The sequence below is a fragment of the Lates calcarifer genome, unplaced genomic scaffold (genome assembly GCF_001640805.2).
Source record: "Lates calcarifer isolate ASB-BC8 unplaced genomic scaffold, TLL_Latcal_v3 _unitig_1070_quiver_2876, whole genome shotgun sequence".
Lineage (NCBI taxonomy): Eukaryota > Metazoa > Chordata > Actinopteri > Centropomidae > Lates > Lates calcarifer.
In genome coordinates, this window is record NW_026115269.1 from 1 (window position 1) to 15933 (window position 15933).

Below are 15933 nucleotides of genomic sequence, written 5' to 3' on the forward strand. Positions count from 1 at the left end.
ACAGACTCTTATTCCACAATGTCAAATGAGCAAAAGCTTCTCTCTTCATCATTACTCTCTCTCTAACACACACACACACACACACACACACACACACACACACAGTGTATAGCTGTACATGTTAGGTTAAAATTAGATTTGAAAAATTGCATTTGTGAAGAACTCAGGTTACTTTGAACACATTACAGAAATATTCCTGGAACTATTTTGGGTTCCGAATCATTTAAAATAGATACCCTGACATTTTTAATTGGAGAAAATTGGATGGCAATACTTTCTCTCATAGATATCTTTTGATGTTTTAACAGGTCCATCCTAGATTTTTTAACAACAGAGCCTCCGAAAGTGGGCCTTTTACACTCAACTTGAGAAACATTAGGGATCCTCAGTGTTGTAACTTGTGACACAAGTTAGAAAAGGATTTTAAAGCTAAAAAGTTGTCCCAAACGTTCAACGTGTATCTTTACACACACAACAACCGTAACTCTTCTGTGTTTTTGAAGATTGTCCACAGTTCTCTTCATAGCACTTTGATGTCATGCAATACTGTACTAACAATCCATATGAAAAAAAAAAAAACATTCACATTAACACAATTTGAGACAATGTTTGTATTGCTTGTGCTTTTGACCAGGCTGAGCTCTACACTCTGTGCTAGACATCCAAAGGCACAAAGTCTTACCACGGTTGCTTTTGTACCCTAGTCCTGATGTATACACAACAACACACGGGCAGATTCGCAAATACACACACACACACACACACACACTGGGTTTCAAAGAAAACAAACCTTTTTCTGTTTTTGAAGATTGTCGGCACCTATCTCTGTAGCACTTTGAAGTGATGCAATACTGTATTTATAATTTATGATTGATTTGCAAATCATGTTTGCTAGACTGACTAGACTTTGCATAAAGACATTCTGTCCATGGTGAGAGAGACAGAGAGAGAAAAAGAGGGAGCGAGAAAGAGAAGAGAGCCAATCAGTGAAAAACGCAATACTTTGTACACATCTGTGTGGTCTGTACATGTCTGTCTGTCAGTGTGTCTGCCTCTCTGTGTTAGTCCATCTGTCTTGATTGTCTCTCTGTCTGGTCTGGTTTACCCATCATGGCAATATCAATTCTCCACTTGGACATTTATATAAAAAACAATTTTCCCTCAATTTTATTGTGGAATGAATGATCTGTGCATTTATTTATTACTGAAGATCCACTGTTGAATAAACAATGTTCTTAATTAAGTTGTATGTGCCTTTTTATAACAGTATGTGGAACTGAATAAAACACAGTATACAGCATTAATGATGATACAAACTCAAGCTTGATGAAGAGCTATCATTTAGAAATTAAAATCAGATAAATTATGTTCAGCATAGATGCAGCATATAGCTTTGATCCCAGTATTTAGTTATAGGTATCTAGGAACAGAAAAATCCTCTACAGTCATACAGTCACATAAGTCCTTTAAAGTAAGATAAAGTAGGGGATGTTTAACAGCATGTGTATTATTTGTCCACAAAATTCACTTCCACAACTCAACTTGTGTTTTAAAAATAAAATCTTTTTTTTTTTTTTTTTTTTTTAACTCTTTTTTCCCACAGAAATAAGTGTAAGCTTGCACCACCATCTAGTGGTGGAAATATGTATCAGCTCAAATTGCACAGGCTGTGAAGATACTAGTTTGGGAACTTGGAGGTTGCAGGTTAAAGGAGCAGTGTGGGGAATTAGTGGCATCTAGCAGTGAGAACGCAAATAGCAACCAATCAAATAACTATCCCATGGATGTACTATTAGAGCTGGATACCGGATCGAAAATGGAACCCATTCAGTCCTATCAGAATTGCTTGCCTGGTGCGTGTGACGAAAAAGTGGGAAAAAGTGTGATTTTAGGGTCTCAACTATACTTTTTTGCTCAATGTGTTTTAATGGCGCCTATGGACAATGGAGGAGAAGATGAAAGACATCCCTCTGAACTTCAGGTGAGGCACTGCAGGTCCACTGCATTACCACGACCAGTTCCATCCATGATCTTCTACATGATGAGGATTTACCACACTGAGACAGTTTAAGCCTTGAATAATAAACAAATGTGGTTGTTTTGAACAGATGACGGGTTTAATGAACTTACATCACCATAGACTGTATATATAAAAGATAAGACATTGCAGAGATCACATAACTATCACATATACGGTAAATGACTTAAAAATTTGGAGGTGTTCTGTCAACAATTTTTATATGTGTCTCTCGGTATTACCCCCACCCGCTCCAATCAGAGACTGTTGCTAGGTGGAATAGAATCACCTGGCATTGGCGTTTTTTCTGCAGTTGTTGGCTTGTGCGTGTTGTCATTTGCCACGTGTGTCGTCATGACGTTCTGGGAGGAGCTTAGAGAGGCGGAGAAACGAGGTTGCAAAGCAGATTAAGACCAGCGTTTGAACCGTTTTCCTCGGTTTGTCAGTACTATTAGAAAACTTTCGTAGTGAAGAAGCCTGGATGTTAAAACAAGCTTTGGAGCTGCTTTTTTTCCCTCAAACACGAGTGAGGATAGACGCTGAATACACCTGCGGCGCGAGGGTAAGGCTAAGGAGCGAACTAGCTAGCGGCGAGCATTAGCTTTAGCCCTTTCACTTAACAACATCGTTTGACTGTATTTGTTCACAATCACTTTACTAACGTTTGCATCTCTTTGTAACTTTGTATTTCCGGTCAATCGTGTCGTTGTTATTGGTTTGTGTCCATTTGTGGTCATTTTGTATTATATTGCATTTGGCTTTACCTTGCTGCTTTACACCTGTAAAGACTACTGGGTTCGCGAGAACGAGATGAGATTAGATTTTAACACTATTCTTAAGAAAACTTGATGAAATATGTATGAACTGAGATTACAATTAGGAATCATTACACCAAAATTTAAGCTTTTAAAGCCAAATATATGCCTTTAGATTTTCTTCACATTGCTTTCTCTTTTAGGTCAGTCAAGTTTTATTTTTAATCGTCATGGCTTTAGTGTTTTCACTGTCGTGTCCTCCTACACTGTGTGGGTTTTAGTGGTTAAAAGTTTACATTGCTATTTTGTATTAAGTAGTTAATCACTGTTTTCAGGTGTTGTAATTCTGCTGCTGCTTGGACAGAGACACCGGCATCACCTTACAGACCAACAGGTATGTGTCCAGAAAATTTACCCAGTCTGAAAAATATTTGTTGATGAGCTGAATTACCAAAGTCAATAATTGCTTTCTGTTTTTTTGTTTAATGTCACTGGGTAAATCCCAGCTCAGACCTTGGTATTTCATGAATATAGTACTGTATATAATAAGAATTGATTAATTGTATCTATTAAATTAGAAAAAAATACTACTGTAATTGCTCAGAGCTCAAGGTGACGTTTTCAGATGTTTTGCTCAATCAGCAGTATATTAAATTCTCACCTCTCAAGCCTCTGTCTTGAAGCGAATATTTTACAATCTTCTTGTAAAAAAATATCTATTAGAATAGTTGTCAGTGTTTTGTCTGTGGACAAATTGACTGTAGCTCTCCTCACTTTCTTACCAAAGAATAATACATACATCAGAACCAACAAATGCCAAATTTTCTTTCTTGGATCGATATTATTAAAGATCAGTCAGAATGGGATTGAAAAATATCTTAACTTCAGTTTGATTATACATGATCGGAAATTCTTAATTCTTTGTATGTGCTAGACACATTAGACTGCATTGTCTAAAACAATATCAATTCTACAAATAAAATACTGGAGTGAGTTGTTCATAAGTGTGTTCATTTTAATTGTTTGTCAGAGGATGATTTTAAAAACACCTTTTCAGTTTATAACAACCAGTTCTACACTTATTTACTTAAATTTTTCACATAAGGTGCTTTTAAGACCAATCGTAACACAAAAGAAAAACATTTTAAATATGTGTTAATAAGTAGAATGTTGAGAGGTGTAATAATGATTCTGTACGTGACCGTCTGTGGTGGAAGAAATACTCAGACTTTTTACTGAAGTGTGATAAACAAGAGAAGTTAAAATCCTGCATTCAAAATTGACTTAACTAGTGGCATTTATTATTGTTGAGCAGTTCACAGTAGCATTCATAATCGCTTCAGTGTTGATAGACACACAATGAACAATCATTTTACTTTTTTATTTGTTGTTGCTTCTTCAGGCTTCTTCAATAGGTAGTAGTGTATTGATCATTTCCCTTTTGTATGTTTTGCTTTGATTTCCTCCAGGTGTCACCACTTTGTCCACGACATCATACACGATCAGAGACCTTGTCAAAGATGAGAGAGACGTTGTCCACGATCAGAGACATTGTCCATGACTTGCAGAGATGTGCAAAAGTCAGTAAAGATGGAGTTCCCCAATTTGACAGCATCATCTGCATTCAGAGAGACATTGTTGATGATCACAGAGACACCGTCCACGATCACAAAGACATCGTCTATGATTGCAGAGACATTGTCCATTATCAAGGAGATGTAATCCACGATCGCAGAGACATCGCCCACTATCACAGAATGACATCCTCCACAATCGCAGAGAATCTTCATAATGTATAAGTAATCTGTAGTAATAATAATGTAAAACTATTTACATTTACATTCAGTATTTTTGATGGCATACTATACAATGATATTTTTGACGCCATACTATACTGTGACATTTTTACCACATTTTTGACATCATATTATGACATTTTACCCACATTTTTGACACCATACTACACAATGATATTTTTTGACCATTCTTCATGCCTTACTACATCATGACTTTACTACATACCATGACATTTTCTGACCATTTTTGACACCTTGCTATACCATGACATTTTTGATGCCTTACTATACTGTGACATTTTTTGATGGTTTTTGATGTGTTTCTATGACATTTTATGATGGTGTTTGACACCTTACTACACCATGACACTTTTTGACCATTTTTGACGCCTTACTACACTGACATTTTTGATGATTTTTGACGCCTTACTATACTATGACATGTTACCCACATTTTTGACGTCATACTATATCATGACATTTTTACCACATTTTTGACAGTGCACTATACTATAATAATTTTACAACATTTTTGACGTCATACTATACACCTTACAACAACTTGACATTTTTTGACCATTTTTGGCGCCTTACTACTATGACATTTTTTGATGATTTTTGACGCCTTACTATACAATGACATTTTTTGATGATTTTTGACGCCTTACTATACAATGACATTTTAACCACATTTTTGATGGCTTACTATACTATGACATTTTACTCACATTTTTGATGCCATACTATATGATGACATTTTTACCACATTTGACAGCGTACTATTATATTTTTACCACATTTTTAGTGCCATACTATACTGTGACATTTTTACCACATTTTTGACGCCATACTATACTATGACATTTTACCCACATTTTTGATGTCATACTATATTATGACATTTTTATGACATTTTTTATGCCATAGTATACTGTGACAATTTTTATGATTTTTGACACTTTACTATGCTATGACATTTTTTTGATGGTTTTTGACACCTTACTACACCATGACATTTGTTGACCATTTTGATGGCTTACTATACTTTGACATTTTTTGATGATTGAATGACATTTTTTACCACATTTTTAGTGACATTTAGTAAGTTGTCAAAAATGTCATTGTATACTGTGTGGTCAATGTCAGAAAATATCAGTGTCTTTCAAATGTAAGAGGTAATTTGTAATATTACAAGCAAGAATATGCAAAGTTGTATGTAGTAATAGTGGCATTTGTTCTTTAGAAATGTCCCAAGTCTTCAATAAGCACATCACTATATGTGCTCATAACTACGTTAATTGTCGGTTGAGAGAATAAGTGTCTCCCAGTGTTCAAACATCTGTCATTTGCTGTGCTTTGTTGAATATTATCTAGAACAGAATCAGTAAAGTCTTCTAGCTTAACTTTTGAGTTGGGTTTCTTTATTTTTAAACTAATTACACAAAAATTATTTTGCAATGCAGAAATATTTATTTAATATTCTCTAGTTGCAGTTTGTAGTTAAAATGTATAACTGAGGCTAGAACTCTAAAGCTTTAACCCTAACCCTAACCTCTGGATAACAGTGGATAAAACCTGTAACCCTAACCCTAACCTCCAGCTTTAAGTGGCTAAAAGCCGTAACCCTAACCCTCAGTTAAAAGGGGCTCAAAGCCATAACCCTAACCCTAATGTCTGGCTAAAAGTTGTAACCCTAACCCTAACCCGAACACTTTGGCTAACTTTGGCTAAAAGCTGTAACCTTAACTCTAACCCTAACCTTTGACTAAAAGCTCTAACCCTAACCCTAACCCTAACCTTTGACTAAAAGCTGTAACCCTAACCCTAACCCGAACCCTTTGGCTAACTGTGGCTAAAAGCTGTAACCTTAATTCTAACCCTAACCTTTGACTAAAAGCTCTAACCCTAACCCTAACCCTAACCTTTGACTAAAAGCTCTAACCCTAACCCTAACCCTAACCTTTGACTAAAAGCTGTAACCCTAACCCTAACCCGAACCCTTTGGCTAACTGTGGCTAAAAGCTGTAACCTTAATTCTAACCCTAACCTTTGACTAAAAGCTGTAACCCTAACCCTAACCCTTTGGCTAACTGTGGTTAAAAGCTGTAACCTTAACTCTAACCCTAACCTTTGACTAAAAGCTGTAACCCTAACCCTAACCCTAACCTTTGACTAAAAGCTGTAACCCTAACCCTAACCCTTTGGCTAACTGTGGCTAAAAGCTGTAACCTTAACTCTAACCCTAACCTTTGACTAAAAGCTGTAACCCTAACCCTAAACCTTTGGCTGACTGTGGTTAAAAGCTGTAACCTTAACTCTAACCCTAACCTTTGACTAAAAGCTGTAACCCTAACCCTAACCCTTTGGCTAACTGTGGTTAAAAGCTGTAACCTTAACTCTAACCCTAACCTTTGACTAAAAACTGTAACCCTAACCCTAACCCTAACCTTTGACTAAAAGCTGTAACCATAACCCTAACCCAAACCCTTTGGCTAACTGTGGCTAAAAGCTGTAACCTTAACCCTAACCCTAACCTTTGACTAAAAGCTGTAACCCTAACCCTAACCCTAACCTTTGACTAAAAGCTGTAACCCTAACCCTAACCCTAACCTTTGACTGAAAGCTGTAACCCTAATCCTAACCCTAACCCTAACCTCCAGCTACAAGTGGCTAAAAGCCATAACCCTAACCTCTGCCTAAAAGGGGCTAAAAACTGCAACCCTAACCTTATTCTCTGGTTATAAATGGCTTAATTCAGATAAAACTATTTACTTTCATGCCATATTAAACAGGCCAGCCAAATATTCATTGTTGAGAAGCATTTATTTGAAGATAATACTTTATTAGTCACACACCAGGGAAATTCACAACATTGCAGCAGCAAAAACAGAAAAAGGCATGCTATAAACACACATCACACACATCAATATGTAAAACAAGATAATATATGACAATATAGCAAAAGCAATATGTAACAGTAACATAATAACAGTATGTACAAGACTATTTACATACTAACAGACTTGAGAGAATTTGAGTACTGATATTACAGTTTGAAACAGCAAAATACCAAAATGAAATGATAAACACAAAAAGGTGGTGTGAAAATATACATGTCTGTAGAAAACAAAGGTAAGATGACTACTTTAAAATAGTTCATGGCATATGGATTAGGTTAACAAAGGAGGCAGGCAAGAAGGTGGCAGGTTAAAGAGGGAGGTTCTCTAGTTGCATGCACTAGAGGTTATCTAGTGCATGCAACTAGAGGTTATCTAGTGCATGCAACTAGTGTGAACAAGCCAGGATTAATCAGTAACCTGACTGTAAACATACACAACAACAAAGCTCAAGTATTATGCTAAATCAAATTAATAATACATTTCTTCCTAAAGAACATCTTAAAGAACATTTAACTACTTTAGTTAACCGCCTTATTGTACTATGACAATTTTTAACCATTATTCATTCCTTGCTATACTGTGACATATTTTGACCATTTTTGACACCTTAACTTTACTGTGAAATTTTTTGATGATTTCTGATGCCTTACTTTACTGTGACATTTTTTGATGATTTCTGACACCTTAGTATACTATGACATTTTTTATGGTTTTTGACGCCTTTCTATACTATGACATTTTTTGATCATTTCTGACACCTTAGTACACTGACATTTTCTGACCATTTTTTATGCCCTGCTATACCATGACATTTTTTGACCATTTTTGACACCTTACTTTACTGGGAAATTTTTTGCTGATTTCTGACACCTTACTTTACTGTGACATTTTTTGACAATTTTTGATGCCTTGCTATACTATATTTTTTGATGGGTTTTGACACCTTACAATACTATGACAGTTTTTGATTATTTCTGACGCCTTAGTATACTATGACATTTTTTATGGTTTTTGACACCTTTCTATACTGACATTTTTTGACCATTTTTGACACCTTACTTTACGTGACATTTTTTGATTTCTGACCTTTCTATGACCTTTTTTTTTAAACCATTTTTCATGCCGTACTATGCTATGACATTTTTTGACCATTCTTGCCTTGCTATACTGTGACATTTTTTTGACAATTATTTACGCCTTAGTATACTATGACATTTTTGATGGGTTTTGACACATTACTATACTATGACATTTTTTGACCATTTTTGACACTTTACTGTGAAATTTTTTGCTGATTTCTGACGCCTTACTTTACTATGACAGTTTTTGACCATTTTTGACACCTTACTTTACTGTGACATTTTTTGATGATTTCTGACGCCTTACTTTACTGTGACATTTTTTGACCATTTTTGACACTTTACTGTGAAATTTTTTGCTGATTTCTGACACCTTACTTTACTATGACAGTTTTTGACCATTTTTGACACCTTACTTTACTGTGACATTTTTTGCTGATTTCTGATGCCTTACTTTACTGTGACATTTTTGGACCATTTTTGACACCTTACTGTGACATTTCTTGATGATTGCTGACACCTTAGTATACTATGACATTTTTGATGGTTTTTGATGCCTTGCTATACCATGACATTTTTTGACCATTTTTGACGCATTAGTATATTATGACATTTTTGATCATTTCTGACGCCTTACTTTACTGTGACATTTTTTGACCATTTTTTACTCCTTAGTATACTATGACATTTTTGATGCCTTGCTGTACTATATTTTTTGATGGGTTTTGACACCTTACTTTACTGTGACATTTTTTGACCATTTTTGATGCCTTAGTATACTATGACATATCTGATCTGATCTTTTTGATGCCTTGCTATACTATATTTTTGATGGTTTTTGACACCTTACAATACTATGACAGTTTTTGATAATTTCTGACGCCTTAGTATACTATGACATTTTTGATGGTTTTTGACGCCTTAGTATACTATGACATTTTTTGACGCCTTAGTATACTATGACATTTTTGATGGTTTTTGACACCTTTCTATACTATAACATTTTTGGACCATTTTTCATGCCTTACTACACCATGACAGTTTTTGATCATTTCTGACACCTTAGTATACTATGACATTTTTGATGGTTTTTGATGCCTTGCTATACCATGACATTTTTTGACCATTTTTGTCGCATTAGTATATTATGACATTTTTGATGGTTTTTGACACCTTTCTATACTATAACATTTTTGGACCATTTTTCATGCCTTACTATACCATGACAATTTTTGACCATTTTTGACACCTTACAATACTATGACAGTTTTTGATCATTTCTGACGCCTTACTTTACTGACATTTTTTTATGATTTCTGACGCCTTACTTTACTGTGACATTTTTTGACAATTTTTTACGCCTTATATACTATGACATTTTTGATAGTTTTTGATGCCTTGCTATACCATGACATTTTTTGACCATTTTTGACACCTTACTGTGACATTTCTTGATGATTGCTGACACCTTAGTATACTATGACATTTTTGATGGTTTTTGATGCCTTGCTATACCATGACATTTTTTGACCATTTTTGACGCATTAGTATATTATGACATTTTTGATCATTTCTGACGCCTTACTTTACTGTGACATTTTTTGACCATTTTTTACTCCTTAGTATACTATGACATTTTTGATGCCTTGCTGTACTATATTTTTTGATGGGTTTTGACACATTACTATACTATGACATTTTTTGACCATTTTTGACACCTTACTTTACTGGGACATTTTTTGCTGATTTCTGACACCTTACTTTACTGTGACATTTTTGATGGTTTTTGACACCTTACTTTACTGTGACATTTTTTGACCATTTTTGATGCCTTAGTATACTATGACATATCTGATCTGATCTTTTTGATGCCTTGCTATACTATATTTTTGATGGTTTTTGACACCTTACAATACTATGACAGTTTTTGATAATTTCTGACGCCTTAGTGTACTATGACATTTTTGATGGTTTTTGACGCCTTAGTATACTATGACATTTTTTGACGCCTTAGTATACTATGACATTTTTGATGGTTTTTGACACCTTTCTATACTATAACATTTTTGGACCATTTTTCATGCCTTACTACACCATGACAGTTTTTGATCATTTCTGACACCTTAGTATACTGTGACATTTTTGATGGTTTTTGATGCCTTGCTATACCATGACATTTTTTGACCATTTTTGTCGCATTAGTATATTATGACATTTTTGATGGTTTTTGACACCTTTCTATACTATAACATTTTTGGACCATTTTTCATGCCTTACTATACCATGACAATTTTTGACCATTTTTGACACCTTACAATACTATGACAGTTTTTGATCATTTCTGACGCCTTACTTTACTGACATTTTTTTATGATTTCTGACGCCTTACTTTACTGTGACATTTTTTGACAATTTTTTACGCCTTATATACTATGACATTTTTGATAGTTTTTGATGCCTTGCTATACTATATTTTTTGATGGTTTCTGACACATTACTATGACATTTTCTGACCATTTTTTATGCCTTGCTATACCATGACATTTTTTGACCATTTTTGACACCTTACTGTGACATTTCTTGATGATTGCTGACACCTTAGTATACTATGACATTTTTGATGGTTTTTGATGCCTTGCTATACCATGACATTTTTTGACCATTTTTGACGCATTAGTATATTATGACATTTTTGATCATTTCTGACGCCTTACTTTACTGTGACATTTTTTGACCATTTTTTACTCCTTAGTATACTATGACATTTTTGATGCCTTGCTGTACTATATTTTTTGATGGGTTTTGACACCTTACTTTACTGTGACATTTTTTGACCATTTTTGATGCCTTAGTATACTATGACATATCTGATCTGATCTTTTTGATGCCTTGCTATACTATATTTTTGATGGTTTTTGACACCTTACAATACTATGACAGTTTTTGATAATTTCTGACGCCTTAGTATACTATGACATTTTTGATGGTTTTTGACGCCTTAGTATACTATGACATTTTACCCACATTTTTGATGTCATACTATATTATGACATTTTTATGACATTTTTTATGCCATAGTATACTGTGACAATTTTTATGATTTTTGACACTTTACTATGCTATGACATTTTTTTGATGGTTTTTGACACCTTACTACACCATGACATTTGTTGACCATTTTGATGGCTTACTATACTTTGACATTTTTTGATGATTGAATGACATTTTTTACCACATTTTTAGTGACATTTAGTAAGTTGTCAAAAATGTCATTGTATACTGTGTGGTCAATGTCAGAAAATATCAGTGTCTTTCAAATGTAAGAGGTAATTTGTAATATTACAAGCAAGAATATGCAAAGTTGTATGTAGTAATAGTGGCATTTGTTCTTTAGAAATGTCCCAAGTCTTCAATAAGCACATCACTATATGTGCTCATAACTACGTTAATTGTCGGTTGAGAGAATAAGTGTCTCCCAGTGTTCAAACATCTGTCATTTGCTGTGCTTTGTTGAATATTATCTAGAACAGAATCAGTAAAGTCTTCTAGCTTAACTTTTGAGTTGGGTTTCTTTATTTTTAAACTAATTACACAAAAATTATTTTGCAATGCAGAAATATTTATTTAATATTCTCTAGTTGCAGTTTGTAGTTAAAATGTATAACTGAGGCTAGAACTCTAAAGCTTTAACCCTAACCCTAACCTCTGGATAACAGTGGATAAAACCTGTAACCCTAACCCTAACCTCCAGCTTTAAGTGGCTAAAAGCCGTAACCCTAACCCTCAGTTAAAAGGGGCTCAAAGCCATAACCCTAACCCTAATGTCTGGCTAAAAGTTGTAACCCTAACCCTAACCCGAACACTTTGGCTAACTTTGGCTAAAAGCTGTAACCTTAACTCTAACCCTAACCTTTGACTAAAAGCTCTAACCCTAACCCTAACCCAACCTTGACTAAAAGCTGTAACCCTAACCCTAACCCTAACCCGAACCCTTTGGCTAAAAGCTGTAACCTAATCTAACCCTAACCTTGACTAAAAGCTCTAACCCTAACCCTAACCTTTGACTAAAAGCTCTAACCCTAACCCTAACCCTAACCTTTGACTAAAAGCTGTAACCCTAACCCTAACCCGAACCCTTTGGCTAACTGTGGCTAAAAGCTGTAACCTTAATTCTAACCCTAACCTTTGACTAAAAGCTGTAACCCTAACCCTAACCCTTTGGCTAACTGTGGTTAAAAGCTGTAACCTTAACTCTAACCCTAACCTTTGACTAAAAGCTGTAACCCTAACCCTAACCCTTTGGCTAACTGTGGCTAAAAGCTGTAACCTTAACTCTAACCCTAACCTTTGACTAAAAGCTGTAACCCTAACGCTAAACTTTGGCTGACTGTGGTTAAAAGCTGTAACCTTAACTCTAACCCTAACCTTTGACTAAAAGCTGTAACCCTAACCCTAACCCTTTGGCTAACTGTGGTTAAAAGCTGTAACCTTAACTCTAACCCTAACCTTTGACTAAAAACTGTAACCCTAACCCTAACCCTAACCTTTGACTAAAAGCTGTAACCATAACCCTAACCCAAACCCTTTGGCTAACTGTGGCTAAAAGCTGTAACCTTAACCCTAACCCTAACCTTTGACTAAAAGCTGTAACCCTAACCCTAACCCTAACCTTTGACTAAAAGCTGTAACCCTAACCCTAACCCTAACCTTTGACTGAAAGCTGTAACCCTAATCCTAACCCTAACCCTAACCTCCAGCTACAAGTGGCTAAAAGCCATAACCCTAACCTCTGCCTAAAAGGGGCTAAAAACTGCAACCCTAACCTTATTCTCTGGTTATAAATGGCTTAATTCAGATAAAACTATTTACTTTCATGCCATATTAAACAGGCCAGCCAAATATTCATTGTTGAGAAGCATTTATTTGAAGATAATACTTTATTAGTCACACAGCAGGGAAATTCACAACATTGCAGCAGCAAAAACAGAAAAAGGCATGCTATAAACACACATCACACACATCAATATGTAAAACAAGATAATATATGACAATATAGCAAAAGCAATATGTAACAGTAACATAATAACAGTATGTACAAGACTATTTACATACTAACAGACTTGAGAGAATTTGAGTACTGATATTACAGTTTGAAACAGCAAAATACCAAAAATGAAATGATAAACACAAAAAGGTGGTGTGAAAATATACATGTCTGTAGAAAACAAAGGTAAGATGACTACTTTAAAATAGTTCATGGCATATGGATTAGGTTAACAAAGGAGGCAGGCAAGAAGGTGGCAGGTTAAAGAGGGAGGTTCTCTAGTTGCATGCACTAGAGGTTATCTAGTGCATGCAACTAGAGGTTATCTAGTGCATGCAACTAGTGTGAACAAGCCAGGATTAATCAGTAACCTGACTGTAAACATACACAACAACAAAGCTCAAGTATTATGCTAAATCAAATTAATAATACATTTCTTCCTAAAGAACATCTTAAAGAACATTTAACTACTTTAGTTAACCGCCTTATTGTACTATGACAATTTTAACCATTATTCATTCCTTGCTATACTGTGACATATTTTGACCATTTTTGACACCTTAACTTTACTGTGAAATTTTTTGATGATTTCTGATGCCTTACTTTACCTGTGACATTTTTTGATGATTTCTGACGCCTTAGTATACTATGACATTTTTTATGGTTTTTGACGCCTTTCTATACTATGACATTTTTTGATCATTTCTGACACCTTAGTACACTGACATTTTCTGACCATTTTTTATGCCCTGCTATACCATGACATTTTTTGACCATTTTTGACACCTTACTTTACTGTGAAATTTTTTGCTGATTTCTGACACCTTAACTTTACTGTGACATTTTTTGACCATTTTTGATGCCTTGCTATACTATATTTTTTGATGGGTTTTGACACCTTACTATACTATGACATTTTTTGATTATTTCTGACGCCTTAGTATACTATGACATTTTTTATGGTTTTTGACACCTTTCTATACTGACATTTTTGACCATTTTTGACACCTTACTTTACGTGACATTTTTTGATTTCTGACCTTTCTATGACCTTTTTTTTTAAACCATTTTTCATGCCGTACTATGCTATGACATTTTTTGACCATTCTTGCCTTGCTATAACTGTGACATTTTTTGACAATTATTTACGCCTTAGTAATACTATGACATTTTTGATGGGTTTTGACACATTACTATACTATGACATTTTTTGACCATTTTTGACACTTTACTGTGAAATTTTTTGCTGATTTCTGACGCCTTACTTTACTATGACAGTTTTTGACCATTTTTGACACCTTACTTTACTGTGACATTTTTTGATGATTTCTGACGCCTTACTTTACTGTGAAATTTTTTGCTGATTTCTGACACCTTACTTTACTATGACAGTTTTTGACCATTTTTGACACCTTACTTTACTGTGACATTTTTTGCTGATTTCTGATGCCTTACTTTACTGTGACATTTTTGGACCATTTTTGACACCTTACTGTGACATTTCTTGATGATTGCTGACACCTTAGTATACTATGACATTTTGATGGTTTTTGATGCCTTACTTTACTGTGACATTTTTTGACCATTTTTGACGCATTAGTATATTATGACATTTTTGATCATTTCTGACGCCTTACTTTACTGTGACATTTTTTGACCATTTTTTACTCCTTAGTATACTATGACATTTTTGATGCCTTGCTGTACTATATTTTTTGATGGGTTTTGACACCTTACTTTACTGTGACATTTTTTGACCATTTTTGATGCCTTAGTATACTATGACATATCTGATCTGATCTTTTTGATGCCTTGCTATACTATATTTTTGATGGTTTTTGACACCTTACAATACTATGACAGTTTTTGATAATTTCTGACGCCTTAGTATACTATGACATTTTTGATGGTTTTTGACGCCTTAGTATACTATGACATTTTTTGACGCCTTAGTATACTATGACATTTTTGATGGTTTTTGACACCTTTCTATACTATAACATTTTTGGACATTTTTCATGCCTTACTACACCATGACAGTTTTTGATCATTTCTGACACCTTAGTATACTATGATATTTTTGATGGTTTTTGATGCCTTGCTATACCATGACATTTTTGACCATTTTTGTCGCATTAGTATATTATGACATTTTTGATGGTTTTTGACACCTTTCTATACTATAACATTTTTGGACCATTTTTCATGCCTTACTATACCATGACAATTTTTGACCATTTTTGACACCTTACAATACTATGACAGTTTTTGATCATTTCTGACGCCTTACTTTACTGTGACATTTTTTTATGATTTCTGACGCTTACTTTACTGACATTTTT

The 15933-nt window shown here is 34.5% G+C and overlaps 2 long non-coding RNA genes across 2 annotated transcripts; one reads left to right on the forward strand and one right to left on the reverse strand.

The window, feature by feature from the left end:
- Positions 1–2466: 2466 nt before the first annotated feature.
- LOC127139296 (uncharacterized) lies at positions 2467–6033 on the forward strand. Its single transcript, XR_007809466.1, has 3 exons — positions 2467–2579; positions 3108–3166; positions 4242–6033. It is a non-coding gene; the product is annotated as an uncharacterized LOC127139296 (long non-coding RNA).
- A 4491-nt stretch (positions 6034–10524) lies between these two features.
- LOC127139295 (uncharacterized) lies at positions 10525–15575 on the reverse strand. The gene is made up of 3 exons (XR_007809465.1): positions 14781–15575; positions 11145–11356; positions 10525–10669 (listed from the first exon to the last, which is right to left on the reverse strand). It is a non-coding gene; the product is annotated as an uncharacterized LOC127139295 (long non-coding RNA).
- Positions 15576–15933: the final 358 nt, after the last annotated feature.